The sequence below is a fragment of the Tetrao urogallus genome (genome assembly GCF_951394365.1).
Source record: "Tetrao urogallus genome assembly, chromosome: 3".
In the NCBI taxonomy this organism is placed as follows: Eukaryota; Metazoa; Chordata; class Aves; order Galliformes; family Phasianidae; genus Tetrao; species Tetrao urogallus.
In genome coordinates this window covers 76,914,448-76,928,285 of record NC_136815.1, presented here as the reverse complement: position 1 = coordinate 76,928,285, position 13,838 = coordinate 76,914,448, and positions in this window count along the sequence as shown.

The window sequence follows — 13,838 nt, the reverse complement described above, 5'->3', positions numbered from 1 at the left end:
TCTAGGAAGAACTTGGAGCTGGTTACATTAATCATATGATTCCAATTCTGCTGGAGGTAGTGTCTGACAGATGCATACCAGCACAGTAAAAACATTTAGCCAAGAAGCTATAATTCAAAATTAGACAATTTTTAGACCCGTGTTCCTCTGGAGTGTTTAGACCCCTGATGTTAAAAATAAGTAAAAGCTTGATAAAGTTAACAGGAAAAAAAGAAAGATGTTCCTTGTGGCAGAAATTACTTTCACAAGAACTCATTGCTCCCCAGAAATTCTCTGGTGCAAGAAAAAGTACATAGGTCACTCTACAAATAATGTTCCCTATTTGTTTCCATGGAAACTACTACAGCTACAAATAGCACAATAACACTATCTGATAGAGCACATTCTCAGCTACAGAACTATGCTTTTGAGCATAGTCAGTACTATTAGCTATGCACTTTTCTCAGCAATGGTCAAGAGTCTGCACACAGTGCTTGTAAACCCTTTCACAGGTGTATGTGATCTCCATAGCTGAAATGCAAAACCCATTGCCTCATTTACTTCACATCTGCTGTTTGGTCTCCATAAATGTTCAGCAAGCATCAATGAATGTCAGTGGGTACCATTTTTTCCTGCATGAAGAAATTCAGTGACACACTTTTGCTTCATATGCACTACCGTATCAGATGCCATTTTGTCAGATTGCCCCTCTGTTGCCATCTGTCATACAGCAACAAAATGTAATAGAGTATTAGTGAGAGGGTTCAGCCTCTTCTGCCATACCACCAATATCCACTTCTAATGTTGTGGGCCAACATAATAAAATAGGAGGCATTACTTTTGAGCAGCCCTTGTATTTTTCATATAGATGCTAATTTTGTATATTAATGGTTATGGTGTATTTTAATATTTTACTTCTTGCAACATTCTGAGAAATGAAAAGGCTTTGTGTTATTAAGAAAACATTTGCCTGTTTCAAAGAACAGATTGGTAGAAATTCCCACTTCAAAGGAAATTTCAGAAAAGTTGGTCTTCTGTTCTGGTACTGGTTGCTCCCGAGACAAATTTAGAAAATAAAAATATTCTGCTAGGTTAACTCAAGATACAAATGAAAACATTTAGGAAGGAGAAGCCTGAAGCATCAACAAACAAACAAAAAAACCTGACAGATATGAAAACTCATTTAGTATTGTTTCCAAGCATACTTATACAAATTCTGTATTAATGTGTAGACTTGAAAGAATTTGAATTTATACATAAATGTATTTAATCATATTTAAAACAATATTTTATCATAATGAAATAATATATGCCATGTTATTTTTTAGCTGTATTCAAAGTGGCGTTGTGTACAGATTGCTTCTCTTCTATCATTTCACATTTCTCTACATGTATTTATATTTATTAATGTAAACACTATACATTATAAAATGTATTTATATTTATTAATTTCTGTTAATAAGACCTAAACTCCTACCAGGAATAGTTTTTGTTGTGTACTGAACCCTCAACTGGTGTCAACAAAATTGATCTACACAGTATATAAATTTTAAATGACAAAATACAATACTGTGTTAAAAAATAAGATTAATAAAGCCATGTACAGAAAAGTGACTTTATTTTCCTAAATTTTAAGCCAGTTGTAAAGTATCATGAAACAAATATGCCTAAGGAATAAAGTAAAATAAAAAAAACAACCTACAATGGAGGATAAGCCACTTTAAGAACATATGCTCAGAAATACTTAAAGTATTTTAAAATCCCCTTTGTTGACATTCTGACATTAGCACTCAGTAACAAGTGTCCTGGGAATAGAATAATATTGGTCAGCAGTCACACACATACTTTTATTCTCAGAAATATTGGCCTTTGTACACTTTTCAGCCTGATCTAGCATTAAGTAAATTTGAGGTCAGCTATGTCAAAGTGCTCTGCTTTAACTGCCACTGACATTGTCACCTATGCCCAAAGGTTAAGGGAGAAAAGTAAAGCAAGCTCGGTGCAAGATTTGACAAAACAGCAAAAATGTTATTATTCTCCTTCGTAAATCATTTTACGTTTTATCCTTCTCTAACAACATTGATCTGAAGTTGTCTCAAAGTATGGACATGACAGTTATTCCGTAAGTCTGGAGCAGAAGTGTTAAGACAATGCTAAGAGCTTCACTACTATTACAAGCAGCACTAAGCTTTAAGAGGCTCTGTTCCACCTGGTATTTCTTGGAAGGAGAAAGGGAAAAGGTCAGAGTGTTATTAAGGCTTTTGGCTTTAACTAATAATTAATAAAAATTTCTCCTTTCTCTTTCTCTCTTCCATAACTAAAAGTATAAAAATTTGCAAAGCATATCTCATACCTAGATGATTAAAGGATGAAAATATGGATCCTCACCTTAAATTTCTTTCCTTATCATGGTTTGAGCTAATTACATTCTTTTCAAGTTTGGATATCCAAAGATTTTCGTGTTTCCTTTTACTTTAAGTCTTTCCACTCTGTCACTAATGTTAAAATCCTTTTTCTTCTACGCTTATATTTCAGATGCATTTATTATTTTCCACACAGAGAGTTCTGCAGAGTAGATACCATTTACATACGGTATCTTATTCAGTATTATGATGTTTTTAATCTTTTTTAAAAATAACGTCACAAAAAAATTAATTAATATCATTAAAAAACAAAAAAACCTCAATGGAATTGTTGGGAAAAAAAGTCCTGAGCCCCAAAATATTAGCTATGTACTATCCAGATGGTACTCTGTTTATTTTGTTAATACTAGGAATGTTCACTGTTATTATTTGCTAAGGTAAGAGCAGATGCTATTCATTCTTGTACAAACATGAAATGCCTGGCAAAAACTTTTTTTCAATTAGTAGTGCTAACAGCAATGAATTTTCTTTGTTAATTATTTGTTGTGTACAGAAATGTGCCTTTCCTCTTCTACATTCATTGTCTGTCAGTTTCCAACAAATATCACTTTTTACAAATGCTTATTTGTGCCTCTCACCTCTGGATATAGGTGTATCATAACTGAGCACATTGCAGTTAGTTAAGCCAAATACACGTGGCTAGTGAACAAAAAAAATGTAGTATACTGATATAACAAAAAGCATGTTTGTGCACTGTATGATTTTGCACTATCTGCATGAAGGTGCCTGACCTGGCATTAACATTGTGCAAATTCATTCCCTCAGCACAGCGCAGCTTATCTATCTCTGACTCAGCACAGCGCAGCTTATCTATCTCTGACTCAGCACAGCGCAGCTTATCTATCTCTGACTCAGCACAGCGCAGCTTATCTATCTCTGACTCAGCACAGCGCAGCTTATCTATCTCTGACTCAGCACAGCGCAGCTTATCTATCTCTGACTCAGCACAGCGCAGCTTATCTATCTCTGACTCAGCACAGCGCAGCTTATCTATCTCTGACTCAGCACAGCGCAGCTTATCTATCTCTGACTCAGCACAGCGCAGCTTATCTATCTCTGACTCAGCACAGCGCAGCTTATCTATCTCTGACTCAGCACAGCGCAGCTTATCTATCTCTGACTCAGCACAGCGCAGCTTATCTATCTCTGACTCAGCACAGCGCAGCTTATCTATCTCTGACTCAGCACAGCGCAGCTTATCTATCTCTGACTCAGCACAGCGCAGCTTATCTATCTCTGACTCAGCACAGCGCAGCTTATCTATCTCTGACTCAGCACAGCGCAGCTTATCTATCTCTGACTCAGCACAGCGCAGCTTATCTATCTCTGACTCAGCACAGCGCAGCTTATCTATCTCTGACTCAGCACAGCGCAGCTTATCTATCTCTGACTCAGCACAGCGCAGCTTATCTATCTCTGACTCAGCACGATGCACTTTCTCTAGGTTACATACACCATGCAAAAAATCATTTCTGGCAGTCAGAATTATTAGGTAAATAATTCTTAGGCAAATGTTCTGTTTGTCTGTCTTTTTTTTTTTAATAATATTTCAGTCACGACTATTTACAATACTTAATCTCTTTGTAACAGGTTTCTTTTATTTAGTTCTGGTTACAGGTTTGCTTTGGGCAGCTTGTAAATAATCCTGACAACTGTTACAGAAACACCTTCCATTTAGAAACTGTCATGGGTAGGAGACTTCAACAGTTTCTGTTGAAGATAAGCAATGCTTAAAATTTTTAAAATCCAGAGATATGTGAAGTTAGGGATCACTGAGTTGCTAAAAGAGCACACAGGGCAAGAAGTGGAACTTCAGAGGGAAAAGGTTTCTTGGTAATGTGAGCAGAAATAAGATTTAGTACAACACCTTCAGGAGTTCGGCCCTCAAGCAGCAATTACAACCAGAAAATATTTAAGGAAAAATAAAAAAAGAATTATATTGAGAGAGATAAAAACTAAGCTTAATGAGAAAGCATTATTTTCCTGATTACTATAGCATGCAATGGTAATTACATTTTCATAACAAGTTAATAAATCAATATTAGAAGATACAAAAATTTAGTGAAGGAGTTTGAGGAATGCTGTAACCTCATGAATAATGGAATTTCTGGAAGTTTTAGATGGGACTTCAGAGAAAGTTGTGATCATCTTTTGTTTTGTTTTCCTTTTGGCTTTTTTTTGTCCAAAGATCTACTGGGATAGAGTACTCAGAACTCTCAGGATGCATGAAAATATTAAAAACTATTCAGAGAGGAGAAAAAAAAAAAAGATAAGGCAAATCAGATGTACTTACCTATTGGTAAGTAGCTGATCAGAGGCAGAAGTAACTGGGAATCAGTAAGTATTTCAGCAAAAAGTGGGAGGTTGAAGAAAAGATTTGATGAACTGTGCAACTTCACAGGCAACTTAGGCATTGCCCAGAGTCTGAAAACATCAACATTCACAAGAGACAAAAATATTTTGTAGTGATTTGCAATTAATGGAAGTACAAGCAAAACAGTGAAGCTGCACAGACCGCAGTGATGAAGTTTTACACCAGTATAATGTCTGAAGCTTCTATGTGGTCTTAATGAAGGTTCATTTAATTATAAACTGAAGTGCTATTCCCAGACATTGCTGCACAGGAAAATGTTGCAAAAAAAAGAAAGAATCCAGAGTACTAATAGAAAATTATCAATAGGAGGAAAAAAAACTTTTAATTGAAATATTTCATAGTCTTGCTTAACTTAATAAATGAAATTAGATACATTTATTATAGAGAGTACATTTAAAAATATGCAAAAGATTATGTTTAAAAGTCACTATAAACATAAAGAAATGTATATGGAGGTACAAATTAGCCAAGGTTAAACTAAAAAAAAAAATCAATGCAAACTTTAAGAAATTTCACAGAGAAAAACCCCATGATGATTCATCAGTATCTCTTTGAACAGCTGGTTTAAACAAAAATGTTTACATTAAAATGCATTAACACTTGATGATTAGGGCCCTATTAATCCCAAATTGCAATATTTCATCAATGAGACATCTATTCTTATAATAAAATTGTGCACCAGTATAAAGAATTTTACAAGATAAGGCCTAAGTGCACATCATTATTCTCCTAAAAGTGGTTTTCTCATTTCCTGACATGCACAAATTTACTATGCTTCCAGAACAGCTAAACAGAAATTGCACACCATAAAAAGACACAAAAACCAAAGCAAAACAAACAAAAAAGCAAGCAAACAAATAAAAAAATCAACAACAACAAAAATGACACACAGAACTGAAGAATGAGATAAATTGCAACTATTCTGCTTTATGAATTCAAAGAAGGGAATTTCTTCATGCATAGCTTACAATTTCAAAACAATCAGTGAAAATTATTTCAGACACTTAAAATATCTTTTTGAAGGATATTTAAAAGTTTCTAAATAAAACATTGAAACTCATTTATGTGAACAGCTGATAGGTAAAGAGTTGAGAGACATCAAGGGTTAATCTGAGATTCAAGACAGTGCAGAGAGAACAAATGGGAATGGGAAAAAAATACATGGTCTAACTCTAAGCAGTAGGAGTGATTTAAAAATGTTAGTCGGTGTATCTCCAACAAGGAAATGCATTAAGGATGCATTATCAGAAAGGAAGAGCAAATATCTCCGAAAACGTTCCACTTGATGGATTTCACATTTTATATTGGAGAAGTGCTAAGATTCTACAATGCTTCAACCATGTTTGGAGCACTGCCACTACTAAAGGCCACACATTTTACAGCAATGCATAATCTACTTCTGAAGTTCACAGTCCTTCTGGATAGCCAATCTTATATCTGACACACAGACAATTTATTCCTTCCTGCAGTTCATGTTTGTTCATCTTTTTGCAAGGTAAGAGTTTCAAGGCTTCAGTGTTCCTGAAATTTTAGGAGGAGAACATGAATAAACCACTTTTGAATGTAACTTTCCTTGTTCTGAGAAATAAATTTCAGTGATCATGAAAGTATGACAAATAAGAGTAACTAAATGAGAACATTATGTGATTGTCCTTATAATTCTAGCAGTCCTGTCCAGTGGCATTTTTCCCTAGTACAAAAATGAATGCGGCACTCCCCATGGAACTACTTAGATAGTACAATGTTTCTTCCCTAAGAATAAAAGGAAGCTGCTTGGAGACCTTTAATCTTGTTTCATGAAAGAAAAACTACACATTGAGTCCTGCGGTTTTCAGAAGGGAAAGCTAATGTATCAAGCCAATACAGCATTCCAATATGCAGAGTACCAGTTTATGATAATTACTTTTGCATCTGCATTTAGAGTACCATATGTAATTACTGAAGTATATACTTTTCTCTCAGCAATGGCATGCAATTTCCATTAGCGGTCTTGGCAGTCATGTGCATGCATTACAGGACCTCTAAGTAATCCGTAGGCCCTTGTAATTAAATGCAAAAAGAATTACAGACAACAGAACATAGTGAATAATTCACAACCAATATCTTGCCTGATGGTTTTAACCTATTTTTATGCATCAAAACACAGTCAGATATTGTGGGTTATTTTTTCATATGTCTTAAATTACTCATTTCATTCATCTGCAGTCCTTTTGCTTTTTTTTTTTAATATATCCAAATTGCTAATGGAAAAATACTCACTGTTCACATAATTTCTCACTAAACCTGTATATTAGGGATTTGAAAAAAACAATGAAACTTTGTAAATTTGAGGTTTTTTTTCTTTACACAAAGCCACTTGTTTGAAAGATACCATTTACAAGTAATGAAACTATTCATAACTACCTATCTTAATGATATGCACTAGAATTACTTGAAAAGCATTATTTCCAACCAGCAGCAAAATGTCATATTTTGAAGTTGTTTTCACTGTAAGTATATGCAAGGTGAAGGAGACTCCTACGCCTTTACACTATTTTTTTCATACTTATGCTTGTCATATCTGTTTAGTAACTCACCTAGAATTTTCTTAAATGCTAGCTACATTACTTTTCCCAATACACTTTATTTACACATAGTTTTCCACAGGCTCAGTAAGAAAACTTATTTGCTCTTCCATCAGTTCAGTGTTTTATTCAAATAACTCTTCTCTAACTTTGGTGATGTTACAATTGGGGCATTTGGAGATAGCAGTTGTTCCACATTAACAATTATTTTGCTGGACTAAAACAAGAAAAAATAATATATATATATATATATATATAAAGGAAAAGAGAAATAAAATAGAAAGAAAAAAAGAAAAAAGCCAACTACCACAGTCTTGCTCCATCTGGAAGAGTAGTCTTTTACTTAATTGGCTATTTCCTTGCATAGCTGTATGATCAATGGATATCAAGATGATACAATCACAAAATAAACAAGAGAGTTAGGCGAAGTGGACTATGATAACAAGAGAGAATAAATGGAAGGCTTACCCTTATGCTGGGCTCACCACAAAACACCAGAAGGAGGAATCTCCAGGCACCAACCTTCCCTACTGGTAGCCAGCTCTTAAATAGGTCTAGGAGGGCTGGAGCCAGGCTCCACCCCTTCCGGCATCACAGGTGAATTGCTTTCACCTGTGCTCCTCTGGCTGACTCATGGCTCGCCTCAGGTGATCAATCAGAGGTTCAGGCCATGACTCAGTAGTTCCCATACACATAGCTAATGCCTCTTTACTGCACTTCTATTACTCTGCATTTGTTTTTTTTTTTCCTCAGAGATGAGTAACTGGGATTTTTTACTGTATTAACAAACAAGACACATTTCATGGGTGTCTGAAACAGAGCTAAACTGTTGGACACAAAACACTGTGATAGAAAAACATCCATAAAATTAATGCTGGAGTAGTTATAACAGTGCATCATAGTAACTTTTCTACAGAAAACATCGCAATGTCAAATTTAACTTGGAAATTTCTAGATGATCTTTAAGGTCATTTCCAATCTAGCCCATTCTATCATTCTATGATTTTATGATTAATAAATTCATTTGTTTAAATGCCATCATTGCTGCTGTGGAAGGGATGGTTTGAAATCATGAAAATATACACCACTAAATTTTTATTTAACACCACTATTTGTAGTGTTATTTTAGTACAAAATACGAATAATTACCTGTGTTTTTTTCTTTTGTTTATTCATTTGGTTGGTGGACATTTTGTTGTTTTCATTATTATTTTTTTTTACCTGAAGCTACTGGTTCTAGGAATTTTTCGACTTACAATGACTACCTGGAGTTTATTCTAGGAAGAATTTGTTTTTTTCTAGTGATGATCAAATGATAATTTTAAATTCAAGTTTCATCTCGTATTTTTAAATGTAAATAAGAAACTATATATTGCATGACATTAAATAATGAGGTGGAGAAAAAAATCTGTGCTTGTCAGACAAAAGTTAAAAATATTGCTATTCTTGAACATCAAAATATTCTTTCACTGTCTTATAAAAGAGGCACACATTTAATAGCAATTTGACTTAATTGTTCTTTTGTTATTCAAAATCTTCCAATTAAAAATGAACTGGTTATGCAATTCAGAAAATAAATATACTTAATTTGTTGTGGAATTTTTTTTGTTTTTTGTTTAGCTTTTAGTGAACAGATCAATCCAGATGCTTACTAACTGAAATACTGCACAACTGATAAATTGTTAATTAGTATTGTTTGTGTTCTGTGATGAATAAAAATGAGATTTTGTAATTCATAACATAGCAATGTGTCAGTAGTATATGTTCATGGTCATTCATAAATAACTTTGTTTTCATAGGATATCAAAAAATCATTAGCCATCAAATTAAGGACTTCTTTTCATCAGCTGCATCATTTTTAATGTATCCCTACTGGTCCAGTGCAATTGCTGAATTCAACAGAACTCACACCTCAAATGTGTTACACACTAATAATTCAATGAAACAGAATGAATATAAGCTTACTCTTGAATAGTTCCTGTAAAAAATCTTATTCTAGTTCAAGTAGAAAGAATTGCTTGTGCTTTGTTAGAGAAAGATTTACCACATATCTAGAAGAAATTTAGAAGTGCAAACCCTAGACCTAGTATCCAAAGTTACATAGAGAATGGGAAGTTACAATTTTCAAGGTCTTGTTCCAGTTTCCCTTTATCCCATTTTGTTTTGTTCATTCAGTGCATCTGAGACTGGCCTTCAAAGTCTTTTTGATTTATAATTAATTGCTATTAATAGCAAGTTGGTTCAATTTGTCTGGAAATTGGATTTTGATTCTATACTCCCTGAACCAAACACCTGGGGTAAGGACTCTTCTCATGTTCCCAAAACTGCTCAGCATGGTAGCACCCAAAGAACCATTATCATGGTACCATTTCCCTCATTTTAGTAGGCAAGAGAAAAACAAATGTGGAAGGCAGAAAGTTAGAAAGGAAGACAAAAATTAGTAGATAGGGGGATTATATGATACAGATCTCACTGCATAGACATAATTACCAAACTCCAGCAAAATCTTCTACTTGTTGCAGTGACAAGAGCTGCAAGACAAGAGTGATTTTAAACCTGTTTCTGACTCCAGAAAACACATAAAGAAGATACGTAGTGAAATATTATTAAAATTACACTATTACTTTATCCCTCTACATATTTTTTCATATTAAGAACTATTTCTATGTACAAAAATGAATAATTAAAGATCAAATGTATGTATGCAATAGTAATGTACCAGAAGCTTCTACTTATATACATTAAAATATATAACTACTGCTAAAAAGAAAAATGTTGACATACCCATAAAAACATTCAGAGTTCCCAGGGTGTCTTATGCTCATTTATATTCTTTGCTGGAGAAACTTGCAAACTAAGCAGGTTACATATTATTACTGCACACAACTGTATCCTAGGCAATTTCAACCACTGCATCATTTAGAATATATATCAATGGACTGGATTATGGCTTGACTTCAGTTGCTCATGAACATCTTCTGTAGATTTTACATGCACTGAATACATAAATGTGCATGTGCATGTATATTACAGCCATTCTGGTTCTTATGCATGACATTTACATATGCCAAGGATCCAGTAAAAATGGTCTCATTCATTTTAAGTCACCTAATCACAGAATCACAAAATTGCAGGAGTTAGAAGGGGCCTCAAGGGATCACCAATCCAATCTCCCTGCTAAAGCAGGTATCCTACAATAGGTTGAACAGGTTGGCATCCAGGTGGGTCATTTATTTGATTATGTGTCATTCTAATTATATTACTAAGATTTCTAGTGAAAAACCATTAGAAAATGTGCAAATTTATTGTCATCAGGGAATTTGTGAATTATAACAGTGTACATGTATATACTTGGAATTTTTTTTTTTTTTGGTGAGTTAATTTATGTTATTAGGATCAGGAAAAAGAGAAACACTTCAGCCTACAATCAAAATGGAGAGAATTGCCATGAATAGTATCAAATCTATATGCCAAAACCACACTACTATACACTACTATAATGAACACACTACTATAATGAAAATAGTAAGTATGATAGAATTAGTGTAATAATTTACTCCACTGGGACATCTCAAATCTTTACTATTCTAGGCGTAATCTATTCTGGAACTGTGTATCAGAACAGGACAGTGGTGTTGAAGAGGATTTAGAAACTGACCATATAAAGATACAAGCAAAATTTAGGATCAACTATACTGTTCAGAAGTATTTAAAAGTAATTTTACACAGAATCACAGAATCACAGGGGTTGGAGGAGACCTCCCAGATCAAGTCCAACCTCTCTGCTAAAGAAGGTTCCCTACAGTAAGTTGTATAGTAAAACACCCAGGCAAGTTTAGAATATCTCCAGAGAAGGAGTCTCCACAACCTCTGAGCTCTGCCAGTCACTCAGTTCTCAGTGCACATCTCTGTGCTCTCATCTATCTCACATTTCCTCAGCTTATCTATGAGGATGTTATGGGGGACAGTGATGAAGTCAAGATACACAACATCCACTGCTTCACTCTCATCTAGTCAACTGGTCATGACAATTTCTAAAAGTTAAATACAAAAAGTTAACATCAATTCACTTATATTTCTAACACAACATGTTGTTTTCAGTGTATTATAGTGAAAACTGTATGGATGGTGATATGTTCAAATGTGTCTCTGGTTTTGGAGTTTTACACAGCTGTGTTAGCTCCTAAGTTCTAGTAGCATACAATTATCAATTACCACAGAATTAAACATATATTATTCTTATGGAATTGGGCTCAAATATTTTCATCTCTGTTTATCTAAAAAAATGTTTATGAAAACTATTCACCCTCTGAGGGGATAACAAAACATGATTGTCACTTTGCTTCTCCTCACTATTCTGAGGAGCCTGTGTTCTGATGAATCCTTATTGTGCAATAATGAAATTATTTCATTTGAGAATCTGGAAGGGTTGATTTTAATAAGAATATTCATACTGTGCATATACAGAGTGTCTGATAGAGTGTCATTTAAATATTTAGGTAGACATCTAAATATTGCATAGTAAGATGTAAAAATTCATCTAAACTTATTTGTCACTCTACAAAATATGCATGTTTGACATTGCTCTTTTTTCATTTCTAAATGAATAAAAAATTGCTTATGGGAATTTCAATGGCTGCACGGCATTTGATAGGGTACATGAAGAACCAGAATCTGGTTAGCAGTTTATTTCAGTTTTTCTTACTCTAGTATGTATGCAAGAAGAAAAATGGATTTCATGTTTCAATCATTTTAATTTGTACAAATGCAGGAGACTTACATAAGATACATTTTTGTGTCATTATTCTCCCTAGATATCAGTTTCTCTTTTGCTTCACTTCACAAGAATCAGTGTCTCTAATTTTCTAAAGCAATTCACTCACATGTCTGCTTCCACAGTGAGGCTTAGTTTGTAGCTGGAGATTATGTTGAATTTATAGAATATGTTAAATTCATGATCACTGAGTTATTTGCAAAGAGAGTTGTATTGTCATGTGAATATCAAGAATGTACTTTATAGAATCATAGAATCACTAAGGTTGGAAAAGACCTAAAAGATCACCCAGTCCAACCGTTCACCTATTCCCAATAGCTCCTACTAAACCATGTCCCTCAACGCAACATCCAGTCTTTCCTTGAACACCCCCAGGGTCGGTGATTCCACCACCTCCCTGGGCAGTCCATTCCAGTGCCTGACCACCCTTTCTGAAAAGTAATACTTCCTCATGTCCAGCCTAAATCTCCCCTGCCGTAGCTTGAAACCATTCCCCCTGGTCCTATCACTAATGACACGAGAGAAGAGGCCGACCCCCAGCTCACTACAACCTCCCTTCAGGAAGTTATAGAGAGCAATAAGGTCTCCCCTGAGCCTCCTCTTCTCCAGGCTGAACATTCCCAGCTCCTTCAGCCTCTCCTCATATGGCCTGTGTTCCAGACCCCTCACCAGCTTCGTTGCCCTTCTTTGAACACGTTCCAGGGCCTCAATATCTTTCTTGCAGTGAGGGGCCCAAAACTGGACACAGTACTCGAGGTGCGGCCTGACGAGTGCTGAATATAGGGGAACAATCACCTCTCTGCTCCTGCTTGCAACACTGTTTCTGATGCAAGCCAGGATGCCATTGGCCTTCTTGGCCACCTGGGCACACTGTCGGCTCATGTTCAGCCGAGCATCAATCAATACCCCCAGGTTACTTCTTGCTTACAAGATTCAAGTAATTAAGGAGAGCTGTGAAAATAGTCAGTACATTTGTCTAGAACTGAAAAGTTAGTAAATTTAAGTCACTCTGATAATTCTTAAATCTAACAAGCTTTGGTGTCTTAGCAAAATATTTAGTTAGCAATTCTTCATATCAAGTCCACCAAACACTAGACTGAGAAGTCTGCAGCTTTTAAAATCCTTTGGAATATATGAAACAAGCAAGAACTCCACATATGGACAGGTAAATTTCATAATGATGCATTTTGCAGAGTTTTTGAGTGTAATTTCCCTGCTGCTCTTACTAACATTTCGTGCATAAATCCCCATTCCCTGCTTGTAAGTGTACTGCTATGGGAGAATTCATCCAAAGGCAGCATGAATTCTTGTGAAAAATGACTTTCTTCTACTGCTTCAGACAGCAGGCAGTGCAAAAGCATCAGCATGAAAGTCTTTGCTTCCTTTGCTTTGAATAAACAAGTATTAACACCATGGTACACCAGAAAGAGTATTGTCACATGAGGTTATGGCCCATCATTAAAGTCATGAATTCTACCGTGTAAATCTGATAACCAATTAGGCCATCATTTCGAGGACATTTTTATTTTATATCTGTGTGGTATTTCCCAGGACTTCAATGTACATTCTTGAACTGATCAATGCTGTGGGGCTGAGAGAATTTATTTTCCTGGACTTAACAACTCCAGTTGTCTGCCACTGACAATAGATATGGATGACTGTCATCCAACTAATTAACTGAATGTAAACTTGTTTCTTTGTCATTAATGAATCTTGTATTCTAA